This window comes from Carassius gibelio, chromosome B22, assembly GCF_023724105.1.
Source record: "Carassius gibelio isolate Cgi1373 ecotype wild population from Czech Republic chromosome B22, carGib1.2-hapl.c, whole genome shotgun sequence".
NCBI classification, from domain to species: Eukaryota; Metazoa; Chordata; class Actinopteri; order Cypriniformes; family Cyprinidae; genus Carassius; species Carassius gibelio.
In genome coordinates this window covers 41503055-41517333 of record NC_068417.1, presented here as the reverse complement: position 1 = coordinate 41517333, position 14279 = coordinate 41503055, and the positions used below count along the sequence as shown (strand labels likewise).

Sequence of the window (14279 nt, the reverse complement as noted above, 5' to 3'; positions counted from 1 at the left end):
ATCCATGTACTAACCAGGCCCAAACCTGCTAATATTCAGAGATCGGCATTGACTCTATTTTTTGGCAAAATTATTATATACTAAGTGAAAAATTTCCAAAAAGCTTACAGCACCTGGTATTCCCAGGCGGTCTCCCATCCAAGTACTAACCAGGCCCAAACCTGCTTAGCTTCCGAGATCAGACGAGATCGGGCATAGCCAGGTTGGTATGGCCGTAAGCGAAGTCTGCTGCAAAGAGTGCTGCTGAAGAAGTGGTGCTGCTCTTCTGTCTAGAAATATGGCAAATAGTCTTAGTGTTTATACTTGACTAACTGGGGCCCAGGTCAGGAAGCAGACAGACTGGCTAAACCGACCGTCTGCTAGCTGCCTCCCGTCACAGAGGTCAGTTAATTCTCAGCACATAGAGACTCTTTCACCTAGATATCACACTATAGAGACTGTGTCTGTTCCCCGAACTAGAAAATACAAAAAAAATGTCCAAACCAAGTTAAGGTTAACAATTTAATTGAGGTTCAACAAATAAAAAACAAATGCAATATGGATAAACAAATGATAAAGATTGGCTTATTGAATATCAGATCCATTTCTACGAAAACACTTTTTGTAAATAATATGTTAACTGATCATAATATAGATGTGCTCTGTTTGACAGAAACTTGGCTAAAACCTGATGATTACATTATTTTAAATGAGTCCACCCCCCAAGATTACTGTTATAAACATGAGCCGCGTTTAAAAGGCAAAGGGGGAGGAGTTGCTTCAATTTATAACAACGTTTTTAGGATTTCTCAGAGGGCAGGCTTCAAGTATAACTCGTTTGAAGAAATGGTGCTTCATATAACATTATCCAGAGAAACCAATGTTAATGATAAATCCCCTGTTATGTTTGTACTGGCTACTGTATACAGGCCACCAGGGCACCATACAGACTTTATTAAAGAGTTTGGTGATTTTACATCCGAGTTAGTTCTGGCTGCAGATAAAGTCTTAATAGTTGGTGATTTTAATGTCCATGTCGATAATGAAAAAGACGCATTGGGATCAGCATTTATAGACATTCTGAACTCTATTGGTGTTAGACAACATGTTTCAGGACCTACTCATTGTCGAAATCATACTCTAGATTTAATACTGTCACATGGAATTGATGTTGATAGTGTTGAAATTATTCAGCCAAGTGATGATATCTCAGATCATTATTTAGTTCTGTGTAAACTTCATATAGCCAAAATTGTAAATTCTACTTCTTGTTACAAGTATCGAAGAACCATCACTTCTACCACAAAAGACTGCTTTTTAAGTTATCTTCCTGATGTATCCAAATTCCTTAGCATATCCAAAACCTCAGAACAACTTGATGATGTAACAGAAACTATGGACTCTCTCTTTTCTAGCACTTTAAATACAGTTGCTCCTTTACGCTTAAGGAAGGTTAAGGAAAACAGTTTGACACCATGGTATAATGAGCATACTCGCACCCTAAAGAGAGCAGCCCGAAAAATGGAGCGCAGCTGGAGGAAAACAAAACTAGAGGTATTTCGTATTGCTTGGCGGGAAAGTAGCATATCCTATAGAAAAGCATTAAAACCTGCTAGATCTGATTACTTTTCTTCTCTTTTAGAAGAAAACAAACATAACCCCAGGTATTTATTCAATACAGTGGCTAAATTAACGAAAAATAAAGCCTCAACAAGTGTTGACATTTCCCAACACCACAACAGTAATGACTTTATGAACTACTTTACTTCTAAAATCGATACTATTAGAGATAAAATTGCAACCATTCAGCCGTCAGCTACCGTATCACATCAGACAGTGCACTATAGACCCCCTGAGGAACAGTTCCACTCATTCTCTACTATAGGAGAGGAAGAATTGTATAAACTTGTTAAATCATTTAAACCAACAACATGTATGTTAGACCCTATACCATCTAAGCTCTTAAAAGAGGTGCTTCCAGAAGTCATAGGTCCTCTTCTGACTATTATTAATTCCTCATTGTCATTAGGATATGTCCCCAAAACCTTCAAACTGGCTGTTATTAAGCCTCTCATAAAAAAGCCACAACTTGACCCCAGAGAACTTGTTAGTTATAGACCAATCTCGAATCTCCCTTTTCTGTCCAAGATACTAGAAAAGGTGGTATCCTCACAATTATATTCCTTCTTAGAGAATAATGGTATATGTGAGGATTTCCAGTCAGGATTTAGACCGTATCATAGTACTGAGACTGCTCTCCTTAGAGTTACAAATGATCTGCTCTTATCATCTGATCGTGGGTGTATCTCTCTATTAGTTTTATTGGATCTTAGTGCTGCGTTTGACACAATTGACCACAACATTCTTTTGCATAGACTTGAACACTTTGTTGGCATCAGTGGAAGTGCATTAGCATGGTTTAAATTGTACTTATATGACCGCCATCAGTTCGTAGCAGTGAATGAAGATGTATCATATCGATCACAAGTGCAGTATGGAGTACCTCAAGGCTCAGTACTAGGGCCGCTACTCTTCACGCTTTATATGCTACCCTTGGAAGACATCATCAGGAAACATGGTGTTAGCTTTCACTGTTATGCTGATGATACGCAGCTCTATATTTCCTCGCAGCCTGGTGAAACACACCAATTTGAAAAACTAATGGAATGCATAGTCGATATAAAAAATTGGATGACGAGTAATTTCTTACTGCTAAATTCAGAAAAAACAGAGGTGTTAATCATAGGGCCTAAAAACTCTGCTTGTAATAACCTAGAACACTGTCTAAGACTTGATGGTTGCTCTGTCAATTCTTCGTCATCAGTTAGGAACCTAGGTGTGCTACTTGATCGCAATATTTCCTTAGAAAGACACGTTTCTAGCATTTGTAAAACTGCAGTTTTCCATCTCAAAAATATATCTAAATTACGGCCTATGCTCTCAATGTCAAATGCAGAAATGTTAATCCATGCATTTATGACTTCAAGGTTAGACTATTGTAATGATTTATTGGGTGGTTGTTCTGCACGCTTGGTAAACAAACTACAGCTAGTCCAAAATGCAGCAGCAAGAGTTCTTACTAGAACCAGGAAGTATGACCATATTAGCCCGGTCCTGTCCACACTGCACTGGCTCCCTATCAAACATCGTATAGATTTTAAAATATTGCTTATTACTTATAAAGCCCTGAATGGTTTAGCACCTCAGTATTTGAATGAGCTCCTTTTACATTATACTCCTCTACGTCCGCTACGTTCTCAAAACTCAGGCAATTTGATAATACCTAGAATATCAAAATCAACTGCGGGCGGCAGATCCTTTTCCTATTTGGCGCCTAAACTCTGGAATAACCTACCTAACATTGTTCGGGAGGCAGACACACTCTTGCAGTTTAAATCTAGATTAAAGACCCATCTCTTTAACCTGGCATACACATAACATACTAATATGCTTTTAATATCCAAATCCGTTAAAGGATTTTTAGGCTGCATTAATTAGGTAAACCGGAACCGGAAACACTTCACATAACACCGTACTTTCTACATCATTAGAAGAATGGCATCTACGCTAATATTTGTCTGTTTCTCTCTTGTTCCGAGGTCACCGTGGCCACGAGATCCAGTCTGTGTCCAGATCAGAGGGTCACTGCAGTCACCCGGATCCAGTACGTATCCAGACCAGATGGTGGATCAGCACCTAGAAAGGACCTCTACTGCCCTGAAAGACAGCGGAGACCAGGACAACTAGAGCCCCAGATACAGATCCCCTGTAAAGACCTTGTCTCAGAGGAGCACCAGGACAAGACCACAGGAAACAGAGGATTCTTCTGCACAATCTGACTTTGCTGCAGCCTGGAATTGAACTACTGGTTTTCGTCTGGTCAGAGGAGAACTGACCCCCCAACTGAGCCTGGTTTCTCCCAAGGTTTTTTTCTCCATTCTGTCACCGATGGAGTTTCGGTTCCTTGCCGCTGTCGCCTCTGGCTTGCTTAGTTGGGGTCACTTCATCTACAGCGATATCATTGACTTGATTGCAAATAAAAACAGACACTATTTCAACTGAACAGAGATGACATAGCTGAATTCAATGATGAACTGCCTTTAACTATCATTTTGCATTATTGAGACACTGTTTTCCAAATGAATGTTGTTCAGTGCTTTGACGCAATGTATTTTGTTTAAAGCACTATATAAATAAAGGTGATTGATTGATTGAAGAGAGGGCTATTTAAAGAACAGCCAATCTTATCGCCAGTACATTATATAAGTAGGAAAGAAAACCCAAAAGCTTAAAGCACCTGGTATTCCTAGGCAGTCTCTCATAAAAGTACTAACCAGACCTAAACCTGCTAAGATTCAGAGATCGGGCATTGACTCTTTTTTTTTTTTTTTTTTAATGAAAGATTATTATATAATTCGTGAAATTTTCCAAAAAGATTAAAGCACCTGGTATTCCCAGGCAGTCTCCCATCCATGTACTAACCAGGCCCAAACCTGCACATATTCAGAGATCGGGCATTGACTCTATTTTTTGGCAAAATTATTATATACTAAGTGAAAAATGTCCAAAAAGCTTACAGCACCTGGTATTCCCAGGCGGTCTCCCATCCAAGTACTAACCAGGCCCAAACCTGCTTAGCTTCCGAGATCAGACGAGATCGGTCATAGCCAGGTTGGTATGGCCGTAAGCGAAGTCTGCTGCAAAGAGAGGGCTATTTAAAGACCAGCCAATCTTATTGCCAGTACATTATATAAGTAGGAAAGAAACCCCAAAAGCTTAAAGCACCTGGTATTCCTAGGCAGTCTCTCATAAAAGTACTAACCAGACCTAAACCTGCTAAGATTCAGAGATCGGGCATTGACTCTTTTTTTTTTTTTAATGAAAGATTATTATATAATTCGTGAAATTTTCCAAAAAGATTAAAGCACCTGGTATTCCCAGGCAGTCTCCCATCCATGTACTAACCAGGCCCAAACCTGCTAATATTCAGAGATCGGGCATTGACTCTATTTTTTGGCAAAATTATTATAAACTAAGTGAAAAATGTCCAAAAAGCTTACAGCACCTGGTATTCCCAGGCGGTCTCCCATCCAAGTACTAACCAGGCCCAAACCTGCTTAGCTTCCTAGATCAGACGAGATCGGGCATAGCCAGGTTGGTATGGCCGTAAGCGAAGTCTGCTGCAAAGAGAGGGCTATTTAAAGACCAGCCAATCTTATTGCCAGTACATTATATAAGTAGGAAAGAAAACCCAAAAGCTTAAAGCACCTGGTATTCCTAGGCAGTCTCTCATCAAAGTACTAACCAGACCTAAACCTGCTAAGATTCAGAGATCGGGCATTGACTCTATTTTTTGGCAAAATTATTATATACTAAGTGAAAAATGTCCAAAAGCTTACAGCACCTGGTATTCCCAGGCAGTCTCCCATCCATGTACTAACCAGGCCCAAACCTGCTAATATTCAGAGATCGGGCATTGACTCTATTTTTTGGCAAAATTATTATATACTAAGTGAAAAATGTCCAAAAAGCTTACAGCACCTGGTATTCCCAGGCGGTCTCCCATCCAAGTACTAACCAGGCCCAAACCTGCTTAGCTTCCGAGATCAGACGAGATCGGTCATAGCCAGGTTGGTATGGCCGTAAGCAAAGTCTGCTGCAAAGAGAGGGCTATTTAAAGATCAGCCAATCTTATTGCCAGTACATTATATAAGTAGGAAAGAAAACCCCAAAAGCTTACAGCACCTGGTATTCCCAGGCGGTCTCCCATCCAAGTACTAACCAGGCCCAAACCTGCTTAGCTTCCGAGATCAGACGAGATCGGGCATAGCCAGGTTGGTATGGCCGTAAGCAAAGTCTGCTGCAAAGAGTGCTGCTGAAGAAGTGGTGCTGCTCTTCTGTCTAGAAATATGGCAAATAGTCTTAGTGCTATGGTGACTTCAACATCCACCTAGATAAACCCCAGGCTGCTGACTTCAAAACTCTGCTCACCTCATTTGATCTCAAGCTAGTGTCTACTACAGCAACTCACAAATCAGGCAACCAACTGGACCTCATCTACACGCGCTGTTGCTCTGTGGACACCTCTTCAGTTGCTCCACTGCACACCTCTGATCACTTCCTCATTACTGCTAACCTAGCACTTACTCCTGAAGTGGCACACACTCCAACGCAGGTCACCTTTCGACGGAACCTACGCTCACTCTCTCCATCTAGCCTATCTGCTGTGGTTTCATCCTCTCTTCCACCACTCTCTCAGTTTTCTGCTCTGGACACGAACAGTGCTACGGACACTCTTTGCTCCACTTTAACATCTTGCTTGGACAACTTTTGCCCACTGTTGTCTAGACCAGCACGCACTGCCCCATCTGCCCCCTGGCTGTCCGAGGTTCTCCGTGAACATCGCTCTAAACTAAGGGCTGCAGAGAGGAAATGGCAGAAATCAAAAAACTCTACGGACCTCAGTGTGTATCAATCTCTCCTCTCTTCCTTCTCTGCAAATGTCTTCACAGCTAAAACATCCTACTACCACAACAAAATTAACAGCTGCAGTGATGCTCGGACACTCTTCAAGACTTTCTCTTCTCTTCTTAATCCGCCGCCTCCGCCTCCTCCATCGACTCTTACAGCGGACGACTTTGCAGCTTTCTTCACAAATAAGACAAGATCCATCAGTGACCAATTCTCCACACCGCAGACCGAGGACAACGTCACAATGACGGATGCACACACTTTATCCTCCTTCTCCCCACTCTCAGAGATGGACGTCTCCAAAATTCCCCTGTCCAATCATCCTACTACTTGTCCACTTGATCCAATCCCCACTCACCTCCTTCAAGCGATCTCTTCTTCAGTCATACCTTCACTTACTCACATTATCAACTCCTCTCTTCACTCTGGAACATTTCCCTTAGCATTCAAGCAGGCTCGGGTAAGCCCACTGCTCAAGAAACCATCTCTAAATCCAGCGCTTCTTGAAAACTACAGACCGGTATCCCTTCTTCCATTCATTGCAAAGACACTTGAGCGAGCTGTGTTCAACCAGCTTTCTATGTTCCTTGGACAGAACAACCTCCTGGACAGCAACCAATCTGGCTTCAAAAGTGGCCACTCAACTGAGACTGCTCTGCTCTCGGTTACTGAAGCCCTGCGACTAGCAAGAGCAGCTTCAAAATCCTCGGTACTCATCTTGCTGGACCTGTCTGCTGCTTTTGACACTGTTAATCACCAGATTCTCTTGTCCACCCTCAGAAAGATGGGCATCTCTGGAACTGCTCTACTGTGGGTTAAGTCCTACCTCTCTGACAGATCCTTCAGTGTGTCTTGGAGGGGTGATGTTTCAAAGTCACACCACCTTGCTACTGGGGTTCCTCAAGGCTCAGTACTTGGACCACTTCTCTTCTCCATCTACATGACATCTTTAGGATCTGTCATTCAGAAGCATGGCTTTTCTTATCACTGCTATGCTGATGACACCCAACTCTACTTCTCATTCCAGCCAGATGACCCGACGGTAGCTGCTCGCATTTCAGCCTGTCTGAGTGACATTTCTAGCTGGATGAATGACCATCACCTTCAGCTTAACCTTACAAAGACTGAACTACTGGTGATTCCAGCTAACCCATTGATTCATCACAACTTCTCTATACAGCTGGGCTCGTCAACCATAACTCCTTCGAAGACAGCCAGAAACCTAGGTGTTGTGATGGATCATCAATTAAGCTTCACTGACCACATTGCTACAACGACCCGGTCCTGCAGGTTTGCCTTATACAACATTAGGAAGATCAGACCCTTCCTGTCAGAGCAAGCAACCCAACTTCTTGTCCAAGCTCTTGTTCTCTCCAGACTGGACTATTGTAATGCTCTCCTGGCGGGCCTTCCTACATGTACTGTCAAGCCTCTGCAAATGATCCAGAATGCAGCAGCGAGGGTTGTCTTCAATGAGCCAAAAAAAGCTCATGTTACTCCTCTCCTCATCAGGTTACACTGGCTACCAGTAGCCGCTCGCATCAAATTCAAGGTACTGATGCTTGCCTACAAGACGACCACTGGCACGGCACCAACTTACCTAAACTCACTGGTTAAATCCTATGTGCCCTCCAGAAGTTTGCGCTCTGCAAGTGAACAACGCCTTGTGGTGCCATCCCAAAGAAATTCAAAATCACTCTCACGGACCTTTTCCTGGACTGTGCCCAGCTGGTGGAATGACCTCCCAATCCCAATTCGTACAGCTGAGTCTTTACTAATTTTCAAGAAACGTCTGAAGACTCATCTTTCGAGGTCAGTTAATTCTCAGCACATAGAGACTCTTTCACCTAGATATCACACTATAGAGACTGTGTCTGTTCCCCGAACTAGAAAATACAAAAAATGTCCAAACCAAGTTAAGGTTAACAATTTAATTGAGGTTCAACAAATAAAAAACAAATGCAATATGGATAAACAAATGATAAAGATTGGCTTATTGAATATCAGATCCATTTCTACGAAAACACTTTTTGTAAATAATATGATAACTGATCATAATATAGATGTGCTCTGTTTGACAGAAACTTGGCTAAAACCTGATGATTACATTATTTTAAATGAGTCCACCCCCCAAGATTACTGTTATAAACATGAGCCGCGTTTAAAAGGCAAAGGGGGAGGAGTTGCTTCAATTTATAACAACGTTTTTAGGATTTCTCAGAGGGCAGGCTTCAAGTATAACTCGTTTGAAGTAATGGTGCTTCATATAACATTATCCAGAGAAACCAATGTTAATGATAAATCCCCTGTTATGTTTGTACTGGCTACTGTATACAGGCCACCAGGGCACCATACAGACTTTATTAAAGAGTTTGGTGATTTTACATCCGAGTTAGTTCTGGCTGCAGATAAAGTCTTAATAGTTGGTGATTTTAATATCCATGTCGATAATGAAAAAGACGCATTGGGATCAGCATTTATAGACATTCTGAACTCTATTGGTGTTAGACAACATGTTTCAGGACCTACTCATTGTCGAAATCATACTCTAGATTTAATACTGTCACATGGAATTGATGTTGATAGTGTTGAAATTATTCAGCCAAGTGATGATATCTCAGATCATTATTTAGTTCTGTGTAAACTTCATATAGCCAAAATTGTAAATTCTACTTCTTGTTACAAGTATCGAAGAACCATCACTTCTACCACAAAAGACTGCTTTTTAAGTTATCTTCCTGATGTATCCAAATTCCTTAGCATATCCAAAACCTCAGAACAACTTGATGATGTAACAGAAACTATGGACTCTCTCTTTTCTAGCACTTTAAATACAGTTGCTCCTTTACGCTTAAGGAAGGTTAAGGAAAACAGTTTGACACCATGGTATAATGAGCATACTCGCACCCTAAAGAGAGCAGCCCGAAAAATGGAGCGCAGCTGGAGGAAAACAAAACTAGAGGTATTTCGTATTGCTTGGCGGGAAAGTAGCATATCCTATAGAAAAGCATTAAAACCTGCTAGATCTGATTACTTTTCTTCTCTTTTAGAAGAAACCAAACATAACCCCAGGTATTTATTCAATACAGTGGCTAAATTAACGAAAAATAAAGCCTCAACAAGTGTTGACATTTCCCAACACCACAACAGTAATGACTTTATGAACTACTTTACTTCTAAAATCGATACTATTAGAGATAAAATTGCAACCATTCAGCCGTCAGCTACCGTATCACATCAGACAGTGCACTATAGACCCCCTGAGGAACAGTTCCACTCATTCTCTACTATAGGAGAGGAAGAATTGTATAAACTTGTTAAATCATTTAAACCAACAACATGTATGTTAGACCCTATACCATCTAAGCTCTTAAAAGAGGTGCTTCCAGAAGTCATAGGTCCTCTTCTGACTATTATTAATTCCTCATTGTCATTAGGATATGTCCCCAAAACCTTCAAACTGGCTGTTATTAAGCCTCTCATAAAAAAGCCACAACTTGACCCCAGAGAACTTGTTAGTTATAGACCAATCTCGAATCTCCCTTTTCTGTCCAAGATACTAGAAAAGGTGGTATCCTCACAATTATATTCCTTCTTAGAGAATAATGGTATATGTGAGGATTTCCAGTCAGGATTTAGACCGTATCATAGTACTGAGACTGCTCTCCTTAGAGTTACAAATGATCTGCTCTTATCATCTGATCGTGGGTGTATCTCTCTATTAGTTTTATTGGATCTTAGTGCTGCGTTTGACAAAATTGACCACAATATTCTTTTGCACAGACTTGAACACTTTGTTGGCATCAGTGGAAGTGCATTAGCATGGTTTAAATCGTACTTATATGACCGCCATCAGTTCGTAGCAGTGAATGAAGATGTATCATATCGATCACAAGTGCAGTATGGAGTACCTCAAGGCTCAGTACTAGGGCCGCTGCTCTTCACGCTTTATATGTTATCCTTGGGAGATATCATCAGGAAACATGGTGTTAGCTTTCACTGTTATGCTGATGATACGCAGCTCTATATTTCCTCGCAGCCTGGTGAAACACACCAATTTGAAAAACTAATGGAATGCATAGTCGATATAAAAAATTGGATGACGAGTAATTTCTTACTGCTAAATTCAGAAAAAACAGAGGTGTTAATCATAGGGCCTAAAAACTCTGCTTGTAATAACCTAGAACACTGTCTAAGACTTGATGGTTGCTCTGTCAATTCTTCGTCATCAGTTAGGAACCTAGGTGTGCTACTTGATCGCAATCTTTCCTTAGAAAGACACGTTTCTAGCATTTGTAAAACTGCATTTTTCCATTTAAAAAATATATCTAAATTACGGCCTATGCTCTCAATGTCAAATGCAGAAATTTTAATCCATGCATTTATGACTTCAAGGTTAGACTATTGTAATGGTTCATTGGGTGGTTGTTCTGCACGCTTGGTAAACAAACTACAGCTAGTCCAAAATGCAGCAGCAAGAGTTCTTACTAGAACCAGGAAGTATGACCATATTAGCCCGGTCCTGTCTACACTGCACTGGCTCCCTATCAAACATCGTATAGATTTTAAAATATTGCTTATTACTTATAAAGCCCTGAATGGTTTAGCACCTCAGTATTTGAATGAGCTCCTTTTACATCATACTCCTCTCCGTCCGCTACGTTCTCAAAACTCAGGCAATTTGATAATACCTAGAATATCAAAATCAACTGCGGGCGGCAGATCCTTTTCCTATTTGGCGCCTAAACTCTGGAATAACCTACCTAACATTGTTCGGGAGGCAGACACACTCTTGCAGTTTAAATCTAGATTAAAGACCCATCTCTTTAACCTGGCATACACATAACATACTAATATGCTTTTAATATCCAAATCTGTTAAAGGATTTTTAGGCTGCATTAATTAGGTAAACCGGAACCGGAAACACTTCACATAACACCGTACTTTCTACATCATTAGAAGAATGGCATCTACGCTAATATTTGTCTGTTTCTCTCTTGTTCCGAGGTCACCGTGGCCACGAGATCCAGTCTGTGTCCAGATCAGAGGGTCACTGCAGTCACCCGGATCCAGTACGTATCCAGACCAGATGGTGGATCAGCACCTAGAAAGGACCTCTACTGCCCTGAAAGACAGCGGAGACCAGGACAACTAGAGCCCCAGATACAGATCCCCTGTAAAGACCTTGTCTCAGAGGAGCACCAGGACAAGACCACAGGAAACAGATGATTCTTCTGCACAATCTGACTTTGCTGCAGCCTGGAATTGAACTACTGGTTTTCGTCTGGTCAGAGGAGAACTGACCCCCCAACTGAGCCTGGTTTCTCCCAAGGTTTTTTTCTCCATTCTGTCACCGATGGAGTTTCGGTTCCTTGCTGCAGTCGCCTCTGGCTTGCTTAGTTGGGGTCACTTCATCTACAGCGATATGATTGACTTGATTGCAAATAAAAACAAACACTATTTCAACTGAACAGAGATGACATAGCTGAATTCAATGATGAACTGCCTTTAACTATCATTTTGCATTATTGAGACACTGTTTTCCAAATGAATGTTGTTCAGTGCTTTGACGCAATGTATTTTGTTTAAAGCACTATATAAATAAAGGTGATTGATTGATTGAAGAGAGGGCTATTTAAAGAACAGCCAATCTTATCGCCAGTACATTATATAAGTAGGAAAGAAAACCCAAAAGCTTAAAGCACCTGGTATTCCTAGGCAGTCTCTCATAAAAGTACTAACCAGACCTAAACCTGCTAAGATTCAGATATCGGGCATTGACTCTTTTTTTTTTTTTAATGAAAGATTATTATATAATTCGTGAAATTTTCCAAAAAGATTAAAGCACCTGGTATTCCCAGGCAGTCTCCCATCCATGTACTAACCAGGCCCAAACCTGCAAATATTCAGAGATCGGGCATTGACTCTATTTTTTGGCAAAATTATTATATACTAAGTGAAAAATGTCCAAAAAGCTTACAGCACCTGGTATTCCCAGGCGGTCTCCCATCCAAGTACTAACCAGGCCCAAACCTGCTTAGCTTCCGAGATCAGACGAGATCGGGCATAGCCAGGTTGGTATGGCCGTAAGCGAAGTCTGCTGCAAAGAGAGGGCTATTTAAAGACCAGCCAATCTTATTGCCATTACATTATATAAGTAGGAAAGAAACCCCAAAAGCTTAAAGCACCTGGTATTCCTAGGCAGTCTCTCATAAAAGTACTAACCAGACCTAAACCTGCTAAGATTCAGAGATCGGGCATTGACTCTTTTTTTTTTTTTTTTTTTATGAAAGATTATTATATAATTCGTGAAATTTTCCAAAAAGATTAAAGCACCTGGTATTCCCAGGCAGTCTCCCATCCATGTACTAACCAGGCCCAAACCTGCAAATATTCAGAGATCGGCATTGACTCTATTTTTTGGCAAAATTATTATATACTAAGTGAAAAATGTCCAAAAAGCTTACAGCACCTGGTATTCCCAGGCAGTCTCCCATCCATGTACTAACCAGGCCCAAACCTGCTAATATTCAGAGATCGGCATTGACTCTATTTTTTGGCAAAATTATTATATACTAAGTGAAAAATTTCCAAAATGCTTACAGCACCTGGTATTCCCAGGCGGTCTCCCATCCAAGTACTAACCAGGCCCAAACCTGCTTAGCTTCCGAGATCAGACAAGATCGGGCATAGCCAGATTGGTATGGCCGTAAGCGAAGTCTGCTGCAAAGAGAGGGCTATTTAAAGAACAGCCAATCTTATCGCCAGTACATTATATAAGTAGGAAAGAAAACCCAAAAGCTTAAAGCACCTGGTATTCCTAGGCAGTCTCTCATAAAAGTACTAACAAGACCTAAACCTGCTACGATTCAGAGATCGGGCATTGACTCTTTTTTTTTTTTTTATGAAAGATTATTATATAATTCGTGAAATTTTCCAAAAAGATTAAAGCACCTGGTATTCCCAGGCAGTCTCCCATCCATGTACTAAGCAGGCCCAAACCTGCTAATATTCAGAGATCAGGCATTGACTCTATTTTTTGGCAAAATTATTTTATACTAAGTGAAAAATGTCCAAAAAGCTTACAGCACCTGGTATTCCCAGGCGGTCTCCCATCCAAGTACTAACCAGGCCCAAACCTGCTTAGCTTCCGAGATCAGACGAGATCGGGCATAGCCAGGTTGGTATGGCCGTAAGCGAAGTCTGCTGCAAAGAGAGGGCTATTTAAAGACCAGCCAATCTTATCGCCAGTACATTATATAAGTAGGAAAGAAAACCCAAAAGCTTAAAGCACCTGGTATTCCTAGGCAGTCACTCATCAGAGTACTAACCAGACCTAAACCTGCTAAGATTCAGAGATCGGGCATTGACTCTTTTTTTTTTTTTTTTTAATGAAAGATTATTATATAATTCGTGAAATTTTCCAAAAAGCTTACAGCACCTGGTATTCCCAGGCAGTCTCCCATCCATGTACTAACCAGACCTAAACCTGCTAAGATTCAGAGATCGGGGATTGACTATTTTTTGGCAAAATTATTATATACTAAGTGAAAAATGTCCAAAAAGCTTACAGCACCTGGTATTCCCAGGCGGTCTCCCATCCAAGTACTAACCAGGCCCAAACCTGCTTAGCTTCCGAGATCAGACGAGATCGGGCATAGCCAGGTTGGTATGGCCGTAAGCGAAGTCTGCTGCAAAGAGTGCTGCTGAAGAAGTGGTGCTGCTCTTCTGTCTAGAAATATGGCAAATAGTCTTAGTGTTTATACTTGACTAACTGGGGCCCAGGTCAGGAAGCAGACAGACTGGCTAAACCGACCGTCTGCTAGCTG

The 14279-nt window shown here is 41.1% G+C and overlaps 1 protein-coding gene and 9 non-coding genes across 11 annotated transcripts in view; 1 reads left to right on the top strand and 9 right to left on the bottom strand.

Annotated features, from left to right (window-relative positions):
• Positions 1 to 14279, top strand: part of LOC127987501 (protein NYNRIN-like) — a 363443-nt gene that overhangs the window by 342009 nt on the left and 7155 nt on the right. The gene's annotated exons all lie outside the window — the stretch shown is intronic.
• LOC127995034 (5S ribosomal RNA) lies at positions 102 to 220 on the bottom strand. The gene has a single exon (XR_008167998.1). It is a non-coding gene; the product is annotated as a 5S ribosomal RNA (ribosomal RNA).
• LOC127998619 (5S ribosomal RNA) lies at positions 4550 to 4668 on the bottom strand. Its single transcript, XR_008171452.1, has one exon. It is a non-coding gene; the product is annotated as a 5S ribosomal RNA (ribosomal RNA).
• LOC128001378 (5S ribosomal RNA) lies at positions 5033 to 5151 on the bottom strand. The gene has a single exon (XR_008174148.1). It is a non-coding gene; the product is annotated as a 5S ribosomal RNA (ribosomal RNA).
• Positions 5509 to 5627, bottom strand: LOC127998618 (5S ribosomal RNA). Its single transcript, XR_008171451.1, has one exon. It is a non-coding gene; the product is annotated as a 5S ribosomal RNA (ribosomal RNA).
• LOC127995021 (5S ribosomal RNA) lies at positions 5713 to 5831 on the bottom strand. The gene has a single exon (XR_008167986.1). It is a non-coding gene; the product is annotated as a 5S ribosomal RNA (ribosomal RNA).
• LOC127995009 (5S ribosomal RNA) lies at positions 12424 to 12542 on the bottom strand. Its single transcript, XR_008167975.1, has one exon. It is a non-coding gene; the product is annotated as a 5S ribosomal RNA (ribosomal RNA).
• LOC128001670 (5S ribosomal RNA) lies at positions 13047 to 13165 on the bottom strand. The gene has a single exon (XR_008174436.1). It is a non-coding gene; the product is annotated as a 5S ribosomal RNA (ribosomal RNA).
• LOC127994998 (5S ribosomal RNA) lies at positions 13530 to 13648 on the bottom strand. Its single transcript, XR_008167962.1, has one exon. It is a non-coding gene; the product is annotated as a 5S ribosomal RNA (ribosomal RNA).
• LOC127994986 (5S ribosomal RNA) lies at positions 14015 to 14133 on the bottom strand. Its single transcript, XR_008167951.1, has one exon. It is a non-coding gene; the product is annotated as a 5S ribosomal RNA (ribosomal RNA).